The sequence below is a fragment of the Hoplias malabaricus genome, chromosome 2 (genome assembly GCF_029633855.1).
Source record: "Hoplias malabaricus isolate fHopMal1 chromosome 2, fHopMal1.hap1, whole genome shotgun sequence".
NCBI lineage: Eukaryota > Metazoa > Chordata > Actinopteri > Characiformes > Erythrinidae > Hoplias > Hoplias malabaricus.
Window position 1 is genome coordinate 35,758,707 of NC_089801.1, and position 19,880 is coordinate 35,778,586.

General features: G+C 40.5%; 1 long non-coding RNA gene across 1 annotated transcript; it reads right to left on the reverse strand.

The window, feature by feature from the left end:
* Positions 1-1,790: 1,790 nt before the first annotated feature.
* On the reverse strand, positions 1,791-13,138 carry LOC136683302 (uncharacterized). Its single transcript, XR_010798887.1, has 3 exons — positions 12,919-13,138; positions 2,179-2,240; positions 1,791-2,045 (listed from the first exon to the last, which is right to left on the reverse strand). It is a non-coding gene; the product is annotated as an uncharacterized lncRNA (long non-coding RNA).
* Positions 13,139-19,880: the final 6,742 nt, after the last annotated feature.

Genomic DNA, 19,880 nt, shown 5'->3' on the forward strand with positions numbered 1-19,880 from the left:
ATACAAAACTGCAGAATTATCTGATTGTTAAATATTGTCTATGTTCTTTCTCTCTAGTAATTTATTGTTCATGTTTATGCAGAATATTAATGTGTCAAAATGTCACGTGTGATGCTTTCAGAGAGAACTCTCCTCTTTAAAACTCTCCTCTGACTTTATAAACTACACACACTACATCCAGTACTTTCAGTAAAAATATACAACATTCACTTACCGCTGTACATCCCTAAAACATAAAACAGAGTTAAAAAAAACAAAGGTTATTAAGAAACATTCACAGCTCACACTAAAATAATTGATAATTCATGAAACTGTGAGAAAGCCCTGTCTCTCTTATTTACTGCAGCTTCGTCCGTTAGACTTTCAGTTCAGACCTGGGGTCATCAGTAACATCTGTGCTCTCAGACCAAAATGTTCAGGAGAATAAAGGAAAGTTTAGAAGAACACAGAGAGGTCGATCTGAACCATTTTCACTAAAATAATAAACTGGATTTACAGGAGGTTCAGTGCAGACGTGTTTGAGAACTGAGAAAATGTGGACGCTGGTGAATTTAAAGTGAAGGAAAATGGATTATTGAGAGTGTGTTTACATTAATCAAAGCAGTGAAACGGTTTCGTTAAATTAAAGAGGGAAGTTTTCACGTCTAAGAACAAAGTTTAAACAATGGAAGCTATATCTGAGATGAGCTAATGCTAAAGCTAACACTGGCTGCTCAGAGCAATGTTAGATGCTGAGGAGGTGCAGGTGCATTGTGGGAAAGAATGTGAACAGTCTTCATTCTGTGATGGGAAACTTTATCAGGTGAATATTCCCTGAAAGAACTGAGGTCACTGTTTGATTTCTGGATTAAACTGTAATAGATGTGATACGTTTATAAACACAGCAGACATTGTGATCAGTGTGAGGAGGGAGGAGTGATGTACTCACCAAGTATGAAGGATCTGTATAAAAGAAAATAACAGACTAACATCATTTATAAACACTACTTGTTCCTACAAACACTGACTCCTGTTCCTGAAGTGATTAATGAGCCCAATAGAATTTGTGGAGAAGAATTTGTGGCAGAGTTTCCCTGGTGTTTTTCCTGCATTTACACTGATGTGAGCTCCAGGACAAAAAGTTATTGAGCTGAATTAATGTGATTATATTTATGGCAGTTGAAATTTTGCCTCTCTGTCAGATAGTTATTTTGGGGCTGTGTAATTCTGTGGCTGATTTGGATGTTGAGCTTCTTGAGATTTTCTTACTGAGGCTCAGTAAACAGATCCTTCTTTGGAGAGATTTAGGAAAATGAACATTAAGTCTCATTCCTGTGATGAGCATGTGGCTGTTACTTGTTTGTGGGTTTGTTGTAAATATGGATCCCTTCATCTCTGACTAAGAGTGTAATGGAATCTGTCAAATTATTGGTTGTGAACGTGTGTCAACAGCAAGTTTTAAAAGTAGCTCTTGACCACTTGTTCAGCTGGATATCTAGGGGTTACAAAAACCTACAGTCATATAATATATATTTATAGTTTATTCATAGTTAGACATATAGGCTATAACACTGCACAGAACAGAACCTGGATTAAAAGCTGATGTATTTAAGTATACTTTAAATTGTTAACACTAATTTGTACACATGTACACATGCATATTATGCGAATAACATTTTAATTATCATTTTATCTATTATCAATGATCACATTATACATGTTAATCTGTGTTAATACTAACTTACCACCCACTGCTACTGTACACTCCTCTGTTATTGCTCCATCAGTGACCTGACACAGGTAATGTCCTAAATCTGATCGTGTGCAGTTTCTGATCTGTAAGGAGACGTTTCCTCTCTGCAGCTCCTGAGTGAACAGACTCACTCTGCCCTTGTAGCCCCGCCCCTCTGTCACCTGTCTGTTCTTATAGAGACAAGCACACTCAGTCTCCTTAAACCACCTGATCTCCAGGTCAACAGCACTGACTTCAGGAGACAGGTGACAGGAGAGAGTGGCAGCAGAGCCAGGCTGTTCATCTCTACCAACAGGTCCAATGAGTTTAAACTCTGTGAAGGAAAACACACACCACGATGTTCACAGTTAAATCTGTTACAGGAATCAATCACAAATATTGATATTATCAATTAAATATTGATATTACAAATATCAAACACTGATCAATATCTGGATTTGGCTCACTGTTGCTTGCATTCGCCATTTTAACTCTTTATCTCCTCTTCCAGCTTCAGACTCAAGACCTCCTACAGAAAGAGAGAGAGAAGGAGAGTATTAACTGGACCTTATTTATTGCCAGATCAACAGATAACATCACAAAAGCACTTAAAAATACTGATAAAATTATGCTGCCATTTCAAGCTTCCAAATAAATGTTAAGACATCAGTAGAAATGTTGCAAAACCCCCATAATCCCACACTCAAACTCATCCCGATACTTCACTGATTATAAACATATAATCCATCTTTATCCATGCCTACATCATGTAGTGGATATGATGAATGTGTATTAATTTCTAATAAGAAATTGTGACTTTCTGAAGATGTGATTTGATATACCCAAACTTTAGCTCACATCAAAGACACACCAAGCAAGATCGGTATTTGAGATTAGCATCCAGAGCAGGCTCATAAAATCTCACTCCAGGACGTTTACGACCCAAGGTCCCAGGGTCAAGAGGAGAATCTCTGCAAAATGCAGAGAGACACACAGACTCAAACTTGATTAAAACTGTTCTCTAACACATTTTGAAAGATTGTTAAACAAAACAATCACAAACCTTAATTCCCATTAGTTTAAAACAATTTGAAGTTACATATGTGCACAACTGTTTGAAATTAATCCCGTTTTGACAATCAAAATAGGTGGAACTAATTTACATGTGTTTAAAGCACATTTAAGGCACGTTTAAGGCACGGTGGCAGGTAGTGTCGCAGTCACACAGCTCCAGGGACCTGGAGGTTGTGGGTTCGATTCCCGCTCCGGGTGACTGTCTGTGAGAAGTTGGTGTGTTCTCCCTGTGTCCGCGTGGGTTTCCTCCGGGTGCTCCAGTTTCCTCCCACAGTCCAAAAAACACACGTTGGTAGGTGGATTGGCAACTCTAAAGTGTGTGTGTGTGTGTTGCCCTGTGAAGAACTGGCGCCCCCTCTAGGGTGTATTCCTGCCTTGCGCCCAATGATTCCAGGTAGACTCTGGACCCACCGCGACCCTGAATTGGATAAGCTGTTACAGATAATGAATGAATGAATGAATTTATGTACAACCAAGGTAGCCACATACTATGTGTCTAGTTGGTTAATAATGATATAGAACATGGTTGTCTTTTTCTTAATGATATTACTTTGTGTTAACATATAATCTTTTATATTGCAAAGTATTCACTCAGGGATAGTCAAGTCTTTGTGTTCTGTTATGAGGTTTCTAATGTTATGCTGTCAGAAGCTGATTTATCCATATAGGATTAAAGGCAGAAAGCCCGCCCTCAGGTGTTGTTTTCAAGTATTGCAATTATCAATTTTATTTCATTGAACCAAACTTTATTGAACAGCAGTAGCAGTCAAGCAAAACAGTAATGGCGTCGGCTCTCAGTTCATGAAGTCCGGTTGGAATAAAGTACTGCACACATCTTTGTTTAATGTTGCATTGCCGGTATGTACCAAAGAAATGATTTCTTTGTGTTAGATATAGCTTACTTATGTATTATTTGACTGTAAAATGAGTATTTTTGTTGTGCAAATTACCCGTGATTTGCTGTGTTGGCCAAGATGGTGTCGGTAGCGTTAATTTATACATATGGAAGTATCTAATGATGTAACTCAGTGGAAATTCGGTATAAAGTGCATTATGTGCTGCACATATTCATGTTTTATTGTATCGTTTCTCTCGTTTTCAGTTTCACCCTTTAGAATGTCATTAAACCTGCTGACAACGGTCTTCGGTCTCCAGAGTTGTGATATGATAAAGGTGTTAAATAACCTTTGCATCAGACATGCACAAGTAACGGCACAGTGAAACGGCAGCATCCACGCTGAAAAAGATAGCGCAGTCGTAGCATCTAGGGTGAAGCAGACCACTACTACGCCTCAACGCAGCACAGCATACAGCAGTGATCCTGCAGACGTCACCATGTCCAACCAGGCGCCATCTTTCAAGACCCTGTCTGAGGCTTCGTGTGTCTCCTCAACAGGTTCTGCAGCAGCCAAGGCAAGAGCAAAGGCTGAAGCAGCCAAAGCCCGTTTTAGCTTTGCAGCCAAAGAAATGAACTTAAAAGTAGAAAAGGCCCAAATAGAAGTAGAGAAAGCCAGAATTGAGGCATCTATTGAATTTCTACAACAAGAAAAGAATGTAGCCTCAGCCATTGCTGAAGTGGAGGCATTAGAAGCGGCTGTTGCCTCACAGATTGAAGTACGCAGCAACCCCTGTCCTTCTGTAACAGCTGAGCGTACTGAACAATATGTCATCAGCCAAATGAAATTTGTGAAAGAGGAAGAAGATGCTTCTCTTCAGCCATTGCAAGTTGAAAATGTACTCCAAAACAAAAAGGAGCCCACCAGTGATGAGTCATTACACTCTGAAAAAGGTGATGACCCACAGCAAACGCCACTCTGTCCTCCCAGTTATCTTAACAACCCCTCAAACCCCCCAGTCATTACGTCATCTCCACATACTAATGAAGATTTGGCAGCCAAGTGGTCAAACCAAGTAGCAGCGTCTAGCTTTTATGAAGCCAGACCCTCATGCCAGGAGTCTAGAGACTCTAATGTAAATGACTTCATTAGTTATTTTGCTCGCCGTGAAATAGTAGCAACAGGGCTGCTCCAGTTAAATGACAAGCCCCAAAATTTCAGAGCTTGGAAGCGCTCCTTTGAAAATGCAATAAGGGGTTTAGATCTAACGGCAAGTGAGGAGATGGACTTGATGTTGAAGTGGCTTGGCAAAGAATACGCTGAACATGTGGAGCGAATCTGGGCCATACACATTAATAACCCAGCCAATGGCCTCAACATGATGTGGGACAGACTTGAACAATGCTATGGCTCAGCGGAAGTGATTGAGGATGCACTTTTCAAGAGGATTGACGCATTTCCGAAAATCACACCCAAAGACTACGCAAAATTGAGGATGTTTAGTGACCTGCTCATGGAAATGCAGTGTGCTAAAAATGAAGGAGATCTCCCTGGCCTTGCATTCCTGGATACAGCAAGAGGAGTAAATCCTATAGTCCAAAAACTCCCCTTCCACTTGCAAGAAAAATGGATTACAGTAAGAGCTAACTACAAACGGGCTAAATGTGTGTCCTTCCCACCATTTAATGTTTTTGTAGACTTCGTTACACAAGAGGCTGACTCTAAGAATGATCCCAGCTTTAACTTCACATCATTTCCTGATGTTTCCGAACCAGACAAGCCACCCTGGAGAACAAACAGACAGAGAGAGATTTCAGTGCACAAAACTGATGTTGTCTCTCATTCTATTTCAGACACACATAGGTCTGCAGACAAAGCTGTGGGTAGTGGCAAGATTTGCCCCATTCACAAAAAACCTCATCCTCTCTCAAAATGCAGGACATTTCGTATGAAAACACTCGATGATAGGAAAATGTTCTTAAAGGAAAACAACCTTTGCTTCAAATGCTGTGCCTCATCTTCTCATATTGCAAAGGACTGTAAAGTTAAGGTACAGTGTTCTGAGTGCAGCAATGAGAGACACTGTACTGCTCTCCACCCAGGGCCAGCCCCCTGGTTAAAAGAAACTGAACCTGCGGTAATGCATAGCAGGGAGCCTGACTTCACAGAACCAGAGGAGATCACTTCCAGCTGCACCCAGGTTTGTGGCATAAATCAAGCAGGTAGATCATGCTCCAAAATCTGCCTCGTTAAAGTGTACCCAGTAGGTAACCCAAAACAGGCAGCAAGGCTCTATGCTATCCATGATGAACAAAGCAACAGATCATTAGTACGTCCTGAGTTCTTTGGACTGTTTAATGATTGTGGACCCAGTTCTCCCTACTCACTTAGGACATGTTCTGGAACTAAAGATACAATGGGAAGAAGAGCCACTGGTTATGTAGTGGAAGCCTTAGATGGTTCAGTCCACATTCCTCTGCCTAGCCTCATCGAATGCAAAGGTATCCCAAATGACAGAGATGAGATACCCACACCCAGCGCAGCCATGCACCACAGCCATCTGAAGTCAGTAGCTCACCTCATCCCTGAACTAGACCCTAATGCCCCCATCTTAATGCTCCTTGGACGAGACGTTGTTAGAGTTCACAAAGTCCGTAAACAGATAAGTGGACCTAACAACGCTCCCTATGCTCAAAAATTGGACCTCGGGTGGGTCATAGTAGGGAACGTGTGTGTAGGTGATGTCCACAAAACCCTTGCGGTAAATACTCTGTTCACAAATGCCACTGAGAAAGGTCGTCCTACATTGTTTGAGCCATGCCCCAATGTTTTCAATATAAAAGAGAGACATTGTGAAATACAAGTCCCATCCAACTTTAGCACCCAACCTGCGGACAGTACTTGTGAACTAGACCACTTAGGATGTAATGTGTTCAAACAAACCAGGCATGACAATTACATCTCACCTTCCATTCAAGACAATGCTTTCTTAAAAATAATGGAAGAAGGACTGACAAAGGACAAAGATAACAGCTGGACAGCTCCATTGCCATTCAAGCTGCCTCGCCAAAGACTTCCTAACAACAGACCACAAGCCCTGAGGCGCCTGATGTCACTTGTTCGCAACTTTGAAAAGAATGAGGAAATGAAGGAACACTTTGTGGCTTTCATGGACAAAATATTAAAAAACAAACATGCAGAAATGGCCCCCACACTAAAATATGGAGAGGAATGTTGGTATTTGCCACTTTTTTCGGTGTCTACCACCCCCGTAAACCCAAACAGATCAGAGTCGTCTTTGACAGCAGCGCTAATTACGAGGGTGTATCACTGAACGATGTGTTGTTAACAGGACCAGATTTTAACAACTCACTGCTGGGCGTCTTAATGCGCTTCAGAAAGGAAGCTGTTGCCTTTACAGCAGACATTGAACAGATGTTTTATTGTTTCAATGTTCATGAGCAAGACAGGAACTACCTGCGCTTTTTGTGGTTCCGTGACAATGACATTTCCAAAGACATCATTGAGTACAGGATGAGAGTCCATGTCTTTGGGAATAGTCCGTCACCAGCAGTGGCCATGTATGGCTTGCAGCAGTCTGTTCTACGCAGCGAGCTAAACAGCGATCCAGATGTGAGACAGTTTGTCACACGGGACTTCTACGTGGACGACGGACTTAAATCTCTTCCCACCATTGAAATGGCTGTGTACCTTCTCCAAAGAACTCGTGCCACACTGGCAAGATCAAATCTCAGACTGCATAAAATAGCAGCCAACAGAAAGGAAATATTAGAGGTGTTTCCTACCCAAGATCATGCAAAAGACTTAAAAAGCTTAGACTTTGGAGCTGATTCAGTCCTCATGCAACGCAGCCTAGGTCTCCTTTGGGACCTAGGCAGAGACTGCTTCACCTTTCATATCCCAGATGAGACAAAGCCCTTTACAAGGAGAGGTGTTCTATCAACAATTAACAGCCTCTATGATCCATTAGGGTTTGTAGCACCTGTCACTATACAGGGAAAGTCTATTATGCGTGAACTCACATTCGAAAATGGAGACTGGGATGCTCCATTACCCCCAGCAATGGAAGAGCCCTGGACTCTCTGGAGGGACTCACTTAAAGAACTATCCAACCTTACCATTGCCAGAGCATACACAGACATTTCTCCCTCAACAGCCGCAGAAAGGGAGTTGTGCGTGTTTTCGGATGCATCTACTAAAGCAATAGCTGCAGTGGCTTATCTAAGAGTGACAGATGCAGAAGGAAACTGTCAGGTAGGGTTCATTATAGGCAAGGCGAAGCTTGCACCATGCCCGGATCAGACCATACCCAGGTTGGAGCTTAGTGCTGCTGTGTTGGCAGTGGAGCTTGCAGACTTAATTGCAGATGAACTTGACCTTGAACTAGATTGCACTACATTCTATACAGACAGTAAAGTAGTCCTAGGTTATATCCACAATGAGACTAGGAGATTTTATGTCTATGTCAGTAACCGTGTAACCAGGATCCGCAAATCTTCTCAGCCAAGCCAATGGCATTATGTGACTAGCGGGCAGAACCCTGCGGATCATGCCACTCGTTCTGTCCCTGCATACCAGTTGCCCCTTAGCAACTGGTTTGCTGGCCCTGACTTTTTGCTTAAAGCCCAAAGGCTCCCAAATGACTCTTATGATCTTGTGGACCCTAGCATGAACTCAGATGTTAGACCTCATGTAACTGCTCTCAAAACTACGTCCTCATCCAGGCAACTTGGGTCTGACAGATTCAGTAGGTTTTCCAACTGGAGGTCACTAATACGTGCTCTTTCAAGACTATTGCATGTCATCCACAACTTCAAATCACCGATAAGCAAGAACAATTGCTGCTGTGGTTGGCATTACTGTGACACAGGAATCACTGTGGATGAGTCTAAACAAGCGCAAAACATTGTGATTCAAGCAGTACAACAGGATGTGTATTCTGAAGAGATCAGGTGCATACAAAATAATGAGAAACTGCCCAAAACCAGTCCTCTTAAGAACTTAGACCCTTATCTAGATGAAAATGGTCTCCTTAGAGTAGGTGGGCGCATTGCCGACTCAAACTTGACTCAAGAGGAAAAGAACCCACTTCTAGTCCCAGGCCACCACCATGTAGCAGTTCTTCTCATAAAACACTATCACGATCAGGTTCACCATCAAGGTCGCCTGTTTACTGAAGGAGCTATACGCTCTGCAGGGTGGTGGATAGTGGGTGGCCAGAGAAAGGTGAGCACAATCATTTATCAGTGTGTAACCTGCAAAAGATTTCGTGCCCCTCTGAGCACACAAAAAGATGTCAAACCTCCCTCCAGATCGCCTTGCAATAGACCCGCCATTCACAAATGTGGGTTTAGATGTGTTTGGCCCATGGCTTGTGTCTTCCCGACGTACAAGAGGAAGTGTGAACCAAAACAAAAGGTGGGTTGTCATATTCACATGCCTGAGTATTAGGGCAGTTCACATTGAGGTGATAGAGTCACTCAATACGTCTAGCTTTATTAATGCGCTTAGACGGTTTCTAGCAATAAGAGGACCTGTAAAAACTATTCATTCTGATCGAGGTACCAATTTTGTCGGTGCATGTAAGGAGCTGAAAATCCCTTCAAACTTGGACAATATAGCTGTACAGACCTACTTAAAAGAATGTGGATGTACTTGGACCTTTAACCCACCACACGCTTCTCATTTTGGCGGGTCGTGGGAGAGAATGATTGGCTTGGCCCAGAGAATATTGGACTCTATGTTTTTTAAACTCAAGACCACAAAGCTCATGAATACCAGGCCTCTTGTTCCAGTTTCTTCAGACCCAAGTGGCCCTTCCGTCTTAACCCCAGCTGCTCTTCTAACTCAGAAGATCATCCCTCTTCAGGCTCCAGCTGGTAACTTCACGACATCAGATATTTACAGATACCAGTGGCGTCAGGTCCACCACCTGTCAAACATCTTCTGGGACAGGTGGAAAAAAGAGTTCCTTCCTACTCTCCTGTCACGTCGCAAGTGGCAATCCAGCAAGCCCAATGTGAGTATAGGAAGTGTCGTCGTACTCAGAGACAGTCAAGTACCAAGGAACGAATGGCCGCTTGGACTCATAACTCAAGTGTTTCCAAGTAAAGATGGCATAGTACGCAAAGTAGAAATTAAGGTAGCCAAATCAAATGGTTCAAAACTGTTCATAAGACCTATTTCAGAGATTGTAGTTTTGGTTACTTCATAAGACTCCATTCTTTTCCCCTGAAGACTTAATTTGTGGCGTTTATTCACGCCAGACGGGGAGTGTTCTGTTATGAGGTTTCTAATATTATGCTGTCAGAAGCTGATTTATCCATATAGGATTAAAGGCAGAAAGCCCGCCCTCAGGTGTTGTTTTCAAGTATTGCAATTATCAATTTTATTTCATTGAACCAAACTTTATTGAACAGCAGTAGCAGTCAAGCAAAACAGTAATGGCGTCGGCTCTCAGTTCATGAAGTCCGGTAGGAATAAAGTACTGCACACATCTTTGTTTAATGTTGCATTGCCGGTATGTACCAAAGAAATGATTTCTTTGTGTTAGATATAGCTTACTTATGTATTATTTGACTGTAAAATGAGTATTTTTGTTGTACAAATTACCCGCGATTTGCGGTGTTGGCCAAGATGGTGTCGGTAGCGTTAATTTATACATATGGAAGTATCTAATGATGTAACTCAGTGGAAATTCGGTATAAAGTGCATTATGTGCTGCACATATTCATGTTTTATTGTATCGTTTCTCTCGTTTTCAGTTTCACCCTTTAGAATGTCATTAAACCTGCTGACAACGGTCTTCGGTCTCCAGAGTTGTGATATGATAAAGGTGTTAAATAACCTTTGCATCAGACATGCACAAGTAACGGCACACTTTGTCTTGTCAAGTGTCATAAATTCTATGTGATGCCACTCCCTAGGTACAGGAAACAGCCAATCAGGAGCAAGAAAAGCTCCAATTCTCCCTCATTGAGGACGAATCGGGTATTCGGGGCGGGTTTTCTAAACTCTGGTTAAAAACCTGTGGCGCCAAATGACACGAGCTTTCTGAGCTTTTTGGGCTTCTGCCCCCTTTTCTCCACTGTTTGACTCTTCACTTCAAGGCTCCAGACACTTGGGGAGTTATCTCTTTTAGCCTAGGCTAAAGAGTAAAATGACCCGGGGTTTTTGAAATGACTCTGCAGGCGTCAGACTCATGGCTTTCTTAAACAGTCTTTGGCCTTTAAAGCGTGGTCCAGATAGAAACTACAGATTAAGAAAAGCTATAGTTTAACCGTAGCGAAATTTCAACGCCACACCCAGAGCCTGAAAGGAACCTTAGACCTCTGACCCTCAAAAGGACGACAACGCCACGAAGAGGACGGCCGCACGCACCCTCAGAATGACCTTCTGAGATGAGGAGAAACCTGCCCAGGAGAGACCTGCATGGATGTGTCTCTCTCTCACAAGGCAGCAGATCAGCGACGACGAAGAATCCCCACAGAGACCTTCAGAACACCACCAGCTCCAACGGCTGCATCTGAAAGCCTCGATAGAAAATGAACGCCTGCGATGGCAACCTACAAGGCCCGCGTCTGTAATTCTCCAGGAAGTCGTGCCGGAAGGCACCGTCAGTGACATGCTCCCTGACCATCTCCGGATACGTAAGGTCACATGGTTTCATGTCTCTCATGGCTCATGGGTTGGTACTGAAAGCTTGCTGGGATAAACAATAGCCTTTCTTAGAACTTAGGGTAATAATTATCATAGAGAAATTCCCTCATATATTAATCTCCCTGTTCCCTCATATTTCACTCTAATACACTTTATTATATGAATGTCTAATTAATATTCATTATTTGATATTACAATTAATAAACCAGTTGTGTGATAAAAAACAATCCTTGGTTATTTGTTTGTGTGTGCACCTTTCTTGTATGGAATTATAACTTCTAGTTCAGATTTCATTTCAGAGTCAAGAACCACGGTGGCGCAGCAGGTAGTGTCGCAGTCACACAGCTCCAGGGGCCTGGAGGTTGTGGGTTCGATTCCCGCTCCGGGTGACTGTCTGTGAAGAGTTTGGCGTGTTCTCCTTGTGTCCGCGTGGGTTTTCTCCAGGTACTCCGGTTTCCTCCCACAGTCCAAAAACACACGTTGGTAGGTGGATTGGCGACTTAAAAGTGTCCGTAGGTGTGAGTGAATGTGTCTGTGAAGGACTGGCGGCCCCTCCAGGGTGTATTCCCGCCTTGCACCCAATGATTCCAGGTAGGCTCTGGACCCACTGCGACCCTAAATTGGATAAGCGGTTACAGATAATGGATGGATGGATGGAAGAAGGCCATCTTCACATATTATACAGCAAAAGTCATTCATTCATTCATTATCTGTAACCGCTTATCCAATTTAGGGTCGCGGGGGGTCCAGAGCCTACCTGGAATCATTGGGCACAAGGCGGGAATACACCCTGGAGGGGACGCCAGTCCTTCACAGGGCAACACAGACACACACACATTCACTCACACACTCACACCTACGGACACTTTCCAGTCGCCAATCCACCTACCAATGTGTGTTTTTGGACTGTGGGAGGAAACCGGAGCACCCGGAGGAAACCCACGCGGACACGGGGAGAACACACCAACTCCTCACAGACAGTCACCCGGAGCGGGAATCGAACCCACAACCTCCAGGCCCCTGGAGCTGTGTGACTGCGACACTACCTGCTGCGCCACCGTGCCGCCCAAGATGGCCTTCTTGTCTAAGCTAAAATTAAGACAGGTAAGGACACTACATATTAGTTAATGGCTCACAAACATGGAGCTTAGCAAAATGAATTAAATAATTAATTATTAATAAAATAATAATTAATTATCATTGTCTCCGCTATGTAGTGCTAATGCCACAGCAACGTGTGCATACTATTTCCACTACAATCAACATTTTAAAAACCCAAACTACATCATAGTCCTGACCAGAGTCCCATTTTCTCTTTCTATTAAAATAAATAGCAGTTTTAGCTGGAACCAACATAAAATATGACCCACAAACAAGAAAAAAATGTTCCTCTCTCTGTAAAGGGAGAAGGGAATGGAAAAGGGAAGGACTGAGAAAGGGGAAGAGAGAGAGACTGAAAGAATCAGGAAGACAGAGACAGAAAGAGTCAGTTTAAATGCTTAGTTTAATGATTGTTTTCTCTTATTCAGAGGAAATGGACCCAGATCTACACATAAATGTAACACTTTTCCTCTTCTCAAATTAAACTAAACACTATTTTAGGAAATGTTTACTGACCACCTTCCAGAATCTGCTCTGCTGCTGCTCTTCCCTTCGTCCTTCTTCAGAGTCATATCACTGCTTCAGGAGAAACCTGCTCCATTTTAAAGCAGAAAGCAGCTCAGAACCGCTCTTTGTCTCAAACACAGTGATCCACAAAAACAAGCCAGAGTTAATCCTTCATCCACGAACCTTACACACACCTCTCTCTCCACTTCAGCGTCCAGAGCGAAGCACACTGCACTCTTTCACTTTCACCTACTGTTCAAGATACACTCTGGGTTACCACATTGGTGGAAGAGTCTCCACAATAACTAACAATTTTACCAAATTCTCCCATAAAAATGAAGATCAGTGCAGTAGTTAGACCTGTGCCCTTTAGTTTCATGGAGTAAAGCAGCTGACGGGTAAATCAGTGTACATTAGAAAACAATGTACCACTTCATCACTGATCATAATGCTCTCTCTCTCACAGAATTTTACAAAATACCTTTAAATAAACATTAAAGAGACACAGCAAAGTAAATGGTATTATCACATATCACCCGTGTGCTTATTTTTATATCTGTGTATAATAATTAATGAAGTATAGTAATGCATCCCAATACCAATACCAGAATTTGTTGTTTCAGACATAAAGAGGACAGGCTGATAATATTGATCTGATGTTGTAAGGAACATAATGGCATTTAAAAATCTAAAAGAAGAAGATAGAATTAACTAATTCATGAAGACAGAGAGCGATTCTGCAACCTCAAATTTTCAGAATAAATTAATACATTTTAATTAATAATTAATTATTAATTAAACCCTAAATAAACTCTGTCATTAAAGTAAGAAAAATTCAGAGGTAAAAAAAGGAGATTAATGTAAAATAATAAGAAAAAAGTCTGAAAAATTCCAAGAATAAAGTCAGAATATTTAGAGAAACACTGTTTGGATTATTATCTATTGTAATATTAAGACATGTGTTCCAACCTCGTGCCCAGTGATTCAGGGTAGGCTCCGGACCAACCACGACCCTGAACTGGTGTCACATCCTGGCCCAGTCCTGTCTGTTTTCCCCACCATGTGCTCAAGTAGCACATGGCTCTGTTTTTTGTTGTTCCTGTCTCCGCCCTAGCCCTGACTCTGTCTCATTTTCTCCAGGTGTTCCTCGTTTTTCATATATATGGTTCTTATGGTGATATGAACTGAGTTGTTGGGCCACAGCTTTTGATCTAAGATCAAACGGTAGATTCAAAATAGGCTTGTAATTAGACAATTTGTGGGTAAAAAGGTTTCCAGTCTTTCTTCGGCAACTACGTTATAATTTATATCATGTACCTGTGTCTGATGTACCCGTGGTATGAGTGCTCCTTTGTACATTTTACACTTTACATTATATCACAAACAGTTTTACGTGTGTGTTCTGTTTCACATGACGACATCATGTAGAAGCCCTAACACCTGTAGCTGTGCATCAGTTAAACACTTGAGCATTTAATAATTATAGTAGTAGTAGTAGTAATAATAATAATACTGCTCTGTTTCTGCAGTGTTTCTAGTTTGAGAGATAAAAGTAAAGAGCACTAAAACCTCAGCTCCAGATTAAAGAGCTCACAGTGTGAAATCTTGTGTGTAGTTTGAGACGTGCTGCTCTGGAGCTTTAGAGAACTTCTCCTGATGGGTTCCTCAGTAAGTCTGACTTTCTGATCGTCTGAATCCTGTTTCATTTCTTCACTTCACTCTGTAATAAACACATTCTTTAGCAGATCAATCGCTTCTATTCAAATTAAATCAAATTTATTTGTGTAGAGCTTTTTACAACTGATTTTATCACAAAGCAGCCTCACAGAATTCCAGTAAATGACCAGTTCATTATCAAACAGTGTTTCCTTCATTGAACAATATTAAATATAAACACGTATCTGCTGTTAAACACGTTAGGACGGTATTCTATTAAATGTCACCAGTCCAAAATATTCAGAACCTCTCTCTCTTAGAATCAGTGTTTAGATCTGTGTGTGTGTGTGTGTGTGTGTGTCTGCTCTGAACACAAAGCACAGCTCAATACATTCACATCCCATCAGTATCAAAGCAGCTCCACACTCATTTAAACTCACCTCTGTTCTCTCCATGAGTCAACGCCACCCGTGGAAGTAAACAATATGAATGTGAAGATTTAATGGATGGTTTCATAAGTTACTCATTTCATTAAATTAGTGGAGAGTAACCAAGACGATTTTCAAGAACAGTGACATCACTCCCATCAGAGTCCACACTGCTTTTATGTGTGGGTTTTTTTTTTCAGTAAACTTCACTGTTCCTGCAGTGCAGTGGGATTATGCAGCAGTGCATTGTGGGAAGGAAGGTGGGAGATGGAAGTTAAAAGCTCTCATTTCAAGATTTGTTTAACCCTCCTGTTGTGTTCCAGTCAAATCAGACCGATTTACAAATTTACATTGAAAAAGTGTAGTAAATGACATGTGTTTATCATGAGGTTCCTACTGTGTTCAGACATGGTATTTGAACATCTAAAATATATCTGAAATGATCTCATAAAAATGGTGTTTTATGAAACATTATTATATATTAAGGGTAGTTCTTTATATTATCATTATTCAAAATATTAAAAATATCTATCAGTGCATAATATGCAGTTTGACAATTACTAGAATCCATGAAGACAGAGTTATTCCTGTCTTTGTCATGACTATGATATATTCATATTCTGATGAAAACTGCCACATTTGCACTTTTCACTCCTTGCAGTTTAAGAGACAACAGAATGCTACCGGTGATTGGCTGTTTGTGTGCCACTCCCAACACAGTCCATTATAAAGGGATATGAAAGGCTGTTTTAGACCCAGGGCGAGAGCTCTTTTTTTTTTAAAACATTATGCTTTCCTGACTATTCACAGGGCAGCAGGTAGTGTCGCAGTCACACAGCTCCAGGAACCCGGGGGTTGTGGGTTCGAGTCCTGCTCCGGGTGACTGTTTATGAGGTGTGTTCTCCCTGTGTCTGTGTAGGTTTCCTCCCACAGTCCAAAAACACACATTGGTAGGTGGTTCACAGTTGAACCTGTTGTTAGAAACAATAATTTATATAATAATTATATCAAAAACTGATCAATACCTGGATTTTTATCTCACTGTTGCTTGCAGTCTCCGCTTTATCTCTTTATCTCCTCCTAGAGAGAGAGAGAGAGAGAGAGAGAGAGAGAGAGAGAGAGAGAGATGATAGTACTCAATGCGGTGAAGACCTGAAAGCAAGCCCTTCACTTTAAAGGTAAAGTAATAAACTGTGATATAACTATATTGTTTTTGAGTAAATGGTATCTATTGCTCTTAAAGATGAGTCAAGTTTACTGCTTTAAATCATTATATTTAATAAGTAGCCCATACAACTATCTGATATCAGTTCAGTTTTTACCACTCTACATACATGAGATATTGAATGAAATTACTGTACTTATTTAATATATATATATTTTTTTATGGAGAATACAATTACAATTGTTTGTGATTGGACGCCATTTACTCAAAATCGATACAGTAATATATATTTCATAGGTACAGAAAAGAGTAGTAACTTGTTTTACTCCGGTAAAGTTGGTTTCATATTCGCATATTCAGATTTCTTTCTTCAATAGGTCTCAAACGGTGCATGCAAATGACTTAATACTTGTATTGTTTTTGGGATCCAAGACAAGCAACTACAACTCAATTTATGTCAGAAATGTTTGCCATTTAAAAAACATGAAATATATTGTTTACTATGGGCTGCCGCCATCTCCGCAAGAGCTAAGGGACCGTTTACAAACTACACAACACAGTAAAAACGGTCGGTGACGAAAAAAGGTGACGAACCTCACACATGATGTATACTACATCTCTTACCTTGATAAATTTAACCATTACTGGCCCGTAGTGATGTGTTTTTGAGAATAAATTTCAATAGTATTTGATACTTTGATGATATTGTTCCTAAACAAGTTGTATTTAATCAAGTAGAACCCACATGACATACTACACCTCATACAATAACCATTACTGGCCCATGGTGATGCATTTTTCATTACAAATTTCAAAAATGGTAAAATTGACCAAAATAACAGTGTAGTATGTCATGTGGGTGGCACTTGATCAAATACAATTTCTTTAGAAACCATATCATCAAAGGTTCAAAAGCTATTGAAATTTATTTTCAAAATCCCATCACCACAGGCCAGCAATGGTTAAATTTGCCAAAATAAGAGCTGTAGAATGTCATGTAGGTGGCACTTGATCAAATACAAGTTGTTTAGAAACAATATCATCAAAGGTTCAAAAGTTATTGAAATTTATAATGAAAAATGTATCACCATGGGCCAGTAATGGTTAAATTGACCAAAATAAGAGGTTTAGTATGTCATGTGGGTTGCACTTGATCAAATACAACTTGTTTAGAAACAATATCATCAAAGGTTCAAAAGTTATTGAAATTTATAATGAAAAATGTATCACCGTGAGCCAGCAATGGTTAAATTGACCAAAATAAGAGGTTTAGTATGTCATGTGGGTTGCACTTGATCAAACACAACTTGTTTAGAAACAAAATTATGAAAGGTTCAAATACTATTGAAATTTGTTCTCAAAAACACATCACTACGGGCCAGTAATGGTTAAATTTACCAACGTAAGAGATGTAGTGTATGTCATGTGCGCGGTTTGTCAGCTTCGTTTTTACTGTGTAGTGTAGTTTGTAAACGGTCCCTTAGCTCTCGCGGAGATGGCGGCAGCCCATAGAAAACAATATATTTCGTGTTTTTTAAATGGCAAACATTTCTGACATAAACTGAGTTGTAGCTGCTTGTCTTGGATCCCAAAAACAATACTTTGCAAGTATTAAGTCATTTGCATGCACCGTTTGAGACCTATTGAAGAAAGAAATCTGAATATGCGAATATGAAACCAACTTTACCGGAGTCATGTTCCTGCAGTACCGGAGGTTACAGTTTTAGGACCACAGTTTCAGTTTCAGGAGTTTGTGTAGGACCTTGTGTTTTCGTGACACTGCCCTCTACTGGTATAAGCAGGCGAGAAGACTACAGTTTTAGGACCACAATTCTAGGACCCCATTAGCGATGTACCTAAAGACTTATTAAACAGAAAATACTTATTAAAATATTTTAAAAGCTTATTCCGCCCAAAAAAATGGTGTCTAAAGTCTTATTTATTCCGCCTATATAACTGCTTATAATTTAGTTTTAAAGGTTTATTAGACCCAAAAATAAACTTTATCTGCTTACAGTTTAAAGGCTTGTTCCGCCGAATGCTCCTTTATCCAACTTCTTATAATTAATTTTTAAAGGATTTTTCCATCTAGTACTCTATATAACTACTTGTAAATTCGTTTTAAGGACATTTTCAACCCAATTACTCCACATTGATATAAATTATAACGTAGTTGCCGAAGAAAGACTGGAAACCTTTTTACCCACAAATTGTCTAATTACAAGCCTATTTTGAATCTACCGTTTGATCTTAGATCAAAAGCTGTGGCCCAACAACTCAGTTCATATCAACATAAGAACCATATATATGAAAAATTCCAAGATGGATTCAGGGCACATCATAGCACTGAGGCAGCTCTAGCCAAGATAACAAATCATTTTCTTCTTGCCTCTGGTTTTGTCACGGCTGAGGGGAGGACGAGGAGGCGGACGTACACGCAAGGACTAACGTTTTTGACACAAACAAAAGTGCCAGGACGTGAGCTGAAAGGAGTCTGGTAAATAGCAAACCTGGCCCATAGAAGACCCACCTTGTCTGACTCACTGCCAAAACATGATCATTTTCAAAATAAAAGTTTGTGGAAAAAAAAAAAAACTAAACATATTTTTGGTTCCAGGTAAGTTACTTTTTATGGTCTCCTCTCTAGTGTTTTTTTAGTATGTTTAAGGGCTATTAATGAATGCATTGTCAGTGGTTGGTTTTTATTGAGTAAGTTTTATTGGTAAAACAGAAAGGCATAAAAGAGACATAAAAAGCTCATTTCTTCTGATTCCTTGCACCCCACCTGCAATACCTAGCCCCACACTTTGATAAACGCTGCTTTAAAGTAACACATAACAGTGTTTACAATCACAGTCTTTAATCACAGTTTATTTCATTGCTTGTTCATTCTGTACTTTTTGTTTGTTCAGAAACATCTCTTAACTAGTTTAATTATAAAATTATATCCAGATAATTCCCAAATACAAACATTTCTTGTTGCTGTTTTTTGCTCTAACCAAAAAAAGGTTGGCACATGGCTCTGTTTGTTATTGTCCATGTCCCGCCTTCTCATCAATGTCCTCGTCAGTGTCGTTTGTAATCCGTCCCCCTCGTTATCTGTCTCAGGTGTCTCTTGTTTGTGTAATGTATTTAAGTTCCCTTGTCTTGCTTCCTCTTTGTTGGTCATTCATTTCCTTTCTCATGTCATGTTGTTTAGCCTGCTAGTCTGTCTGTTCTGTTTGCTTGAGCTCTCTGTGTTTAGGATTAATCTGTCTGTCTCTGCTGTTTCTCGTTTCCAATGTCATTGTCGTTTTGTTATCTTCAGTCTGTCTGTATCTCTAGTTTGTCTGTATCCCTCTTTAGTCTGTTTAGCTCTCTGTCCTGTGTTAGTCTGTTTAGCTCTGTAGTCTCTGTCCCATTAGCCCTGTTTAGCACTCCTTGTTTAGGTTTCGTCTGTTTAGCTCTGTGTCCTCGTTTAGTTCGCTTAGCTCCCTTTGTCCATGTTTCTGTTAGCTCCCTGTTTGTTGTTTTTCTGTCAAAGTCTCTGTTTTGTTATATCTTATTTAAATAAAAAGCATACTGTGTTTTAGCAAGTGTGTCAGTCTGCTCCGTGATCCTGACAGTTAGATAATTAAATGTTCGAGACTTTTTTTTTTTTTTTTTTCTTTAGAAACTTATTATACAGAACTTTGAACCGGACCATTTAGTGATGACATTTAGTGAGGTCTCTAGTACAGGGG